The sequence below is a fragment of the Octopus bimaculoides genome, chromosome 5 (genome assembly GCF_001194135.2).
Source record: "Octopus bimaculoides isolate UCB-OBI-ISO-001 chromosome 5, ASM119413v2, whole genome shotgun sequence".
In the NCBI taxonomy this organism is placed as follows: Eukaryota; Metazoa; Mollusca; class Cephalopoda; order Octopoda; family Octopodidae; genus Octopus; species Octopus bimaculoides.
In genome coordinates, this window is record NC_068985.1 from 69,467,019 (window position 1) to 69,471,049 (window position 4,031).

Here is a 4,031-nt window from a genome sequence, read left to right on the forward strand (position 1 = left end):
ATATATATATATATATATACCCACACACATGCACACATGTACATGTACACACCGACATAATATGTACGGACATACATACACACACACATATATATATTTATAATATACATATATATATATATCGCGTGTGTGTATGCATGTCTATGTCTTTAAGCATGTATGTATATATTTATTAGTCTTTCACAGTCCCTCTTTTTCTTACTCACTCTTGATCTCTCTATGTATATATGTATATATATATATATATATGTATGTATGGATATATACATTTATATATATATATATCCATATATACGTGTGTGTGTGTGTGTGTGTGTATGTGTTCGTTTGTGTGTGTGTATCTATGTGTATGTGTTATTAAATTGTGCTTTTAACGGAGATTGTTATGGCCGTTAATCATATGGCTATGTAGAGCGCACTCCTGCTCTTAGATCTTTAAATCCACACAAACAACTCTTTTTGAGAATATCTGATGTGATAGGTTTCTTTCTGTGAATGTTTGCAGAAGTGACTGCTGGTATATGTTTATATAAATATTCTTGCATGATACTCTGTATTTGCCCTCAACTATAGCTCTTCATGTTTCTATTTTGATAAGCATTGATTCATTTTATAATACTAGTTAAATCATATATAGATAGATAGATAGATGTGAATGTGTGTGTACCTATTATATATATATTCTTTTATTTTTTACTTGTTTCAGTTATTTGACTAAGGCCCTGCTGGAGCACCCCTTTTAGTCGAACAAATCGACCAAGGACTTATTCTTTGTAAGCCTAGTACTTATTCTATCGGACTCTTTTGCCGAACCGCTGATTTACGGGGACGTAAACACACAAACATCACTTGTTACGCGATGGTGGAGGACAAACACACACAAACATACACACACATATATTTGCACACATACGACAGGCTTCTTTCAGTTTCGGTCTATCAAATCTACTCACAAAGCTTTGGTTGGCTGGGGTCTACTGTAGAAGACACTTGTCCAAGGTGCCACGCAGTGGGATTGAACCCGGAACCATGTGGTTGTGAAGGAAGTTACTTACCACACAGAGACGCTTTTGAGCCAATTTTGCTGGCTAATCTGTTCTTCAATTGATTTGCAGTCAGCTTTGTAGGCGTTCGGGCTGCATAAATTGTACGTGCCATCCATGTGCAATACCCCATTAATTGGTTTTGAATCATACCTTGTCAGTTCTATCGTGTTTTGGTCTGAGAAGATTCTAGGTTATACCGTCTCAGTGTGGATAAGATCTACGTTGGTGCAACAGAGATCTAATATATTATCATTCCTTGTTTCGGAGATTATGGTTTGATTCGGCAAAAAATATTTTCCATACATCAAGTATAGGTTCTGCCTGAATGCGCTCGTTTCCTTTGAGAAGAGAGAGACAGACAGACAGACTGACAGACAGACAGAAAAAAGGAAAATATCCTACCTATTTGAAGTATATGGAAATATTGAGAAAACCCTTCATTTTATATCTTCTGCAATTCAATTATTCTTCTTCTTCTTAATTAATATCCACCTCTGTTTTACTCTTAGTTGAAAAAGTCGAATAGTCTGAAACTGGTACAAAACGTTACAAAATCTATTTTATGATAATACCATTTTAACATTTTTCTCCTTGTGCTATTTTGTCTGTCTGTTCTCTATGCATTCTGAAACGGCTCGACCAAATGAAATCAAATTTTACAAGGTAAAAGTGTCAGATCTCGTGAGTGTCAACATGTAATTTTTTTTCCTTTTAGATTAAAAGAATACAATATTGGCACTGGTTCGGTATTAAGTGTCAAAAGTGAAAGAAAAACATCTATATTGTAATGTGATATAATATCGTTTCACTATTATTCTTTCATCTTTTATGCTAATGTGATAAGCCTATACTATTGTTTTATTGTTATTCTTTCATTTTTCATTCTAATGTGATAAGCCTATATTATTGTTTAACTTTTATTCTTTCACTTTTAATTCTAAACATAGTATTCTTTCGCTTTTAGCCTCTACTTTTTATTCTAATGTGTTAACTCTAAGATCATCTTATTTCTATTATATTTCAAATAAATGAATAATTTATACCCTAATGTGAGCAATATTACGCATTGTCAACTTTCCGACTTTACGGCCACGACAGCAGAATGGTGTGTCAGTGTATGTATGTGTGATGAGTAAACATAACTAACGGCTGGAGGTGAAACTCTTGGCAAATAATGATGATGTAGCATATCCAGGGTATATAAAAATAAACATCTACCGTTTAATTCTCAGTTGATAATTATCGTAGCAGTAGCAAGGTATATACAGTCACATCTTTACTTTTAAATTACCATTTAATACACGCCCTTAATATATACATATTAAGAAATGCATCTAGAAATGTTGTGTCAATGTATGTCTGTTGACTGACATAACGAACAGCTGGAGGTGAAACTCTGGACAAAACACAATGAGGTTGCAGGTCCAAGGTATGTAAAAATGCACATTTACTGCTCAATTACCAGATAATAATTATCGCACCAGTTGCAAGGATGCAAGATATTTACAATTACATATTTACCCTTAAATTCACATGTGCTTAATACATATATTAACAAATTTATCTATAATAATTATTGTGGCATTTACCATTAAATTACCAGTTCATACATGTGCATCTATTTGCTAAATTTACTTAAATTTGGTCAATTTATGTAAAAATGAAGACACACTGCATACATAAAACTGCATACCAAAATAGAGATTAATGTATAAGTTTTACCTATGTTCATAATTTTTGTATACAGTATTGAAAAAAATATGCCGGCAAAGAAAAGACGTAATTCTCCAAAAAAACAAGTATAAAGCTAGGAGGATTGTAGAAAATCTAAGTCGAGATTCTGAAGATAGAACGGAGATGACACTTTCTCAACATCAGCCAATGCAATGGAATCTCAAGACAGAAGTGAGATGAGACTTCCTCAAGATCAGCAAGGGCATGCAGCAGGATCTTCTGCAAGGCACTTCTATCCAGTCAAAGGATTTCTGAACAATATCAGACAATACAATCTGCGTTTCAAATGACATCGTTTGATGCATCAAAGGAGATAGCTTTATATGGATTTATGCCAAATTTCAAAGACCAAGGTCACGTCTTTCCACGCATTGCTACCTTATTACCCACAAATGAATGAACACATTTCCTCCAAATTTACTTTAAGCGTGATGTAGGATAACGAATCCACAGGAGGGTTTAAAACTTCAGACGATAAGACGTGTTAGACGCAGCGCTGACCACCACAAAGGAAAGTGTATCCACTGAAGGTTTTCGGTGCATTAAAAAAATAACATACACCCCACCAGTTATCCATGACAAGATAGGGGCTGGAATGCTCTAAACAGAAGCAGAACATGTAGCTTAGTCGAATCAGACCACCATTTATTCAACAAATTATTTATCATCAATGATGCAATTTCCCGAGCAAGGTTGGGTATCTCAGCTAATACATTCTTTCATTCTTTTCTTTTACTGGTTTCAGTCATTTGACAACGGCCATGCTAGAGCAACTACTTTAGTCGACCAGATCGAACCCAGGACTTATTCTTTGTAAGCCTAGTACTTATTGTATCGGGCACTTTAGTCGAACAACTAGGTGACGGGGATGCAATCAAACTAGAATCGATTGTCAAGCCATGCTGGGGGAAAAACGCAGACACACAAATATATGCGCACACACACACACATATATGTACATGTACACACACACACATATATGTACATGTACACACACACGCACACACACATATGTGTACATACACACACACATATGTACACACGCACACACACACACACACACATATATACATATATATATATATATATTAGACGGGCTTCATTCAGTTTCCGTCTACCAAATCCGCTCTCAAGGCTTTCGTGAGCCCGAGGCTATAGCAGAAAACATTTGCCCAAGGTGCCATGCAGTGGGACTGAACTCAGAACCATGATGGTGGCAAGTAAGCTACTTATCATACATCTACGCCTGCG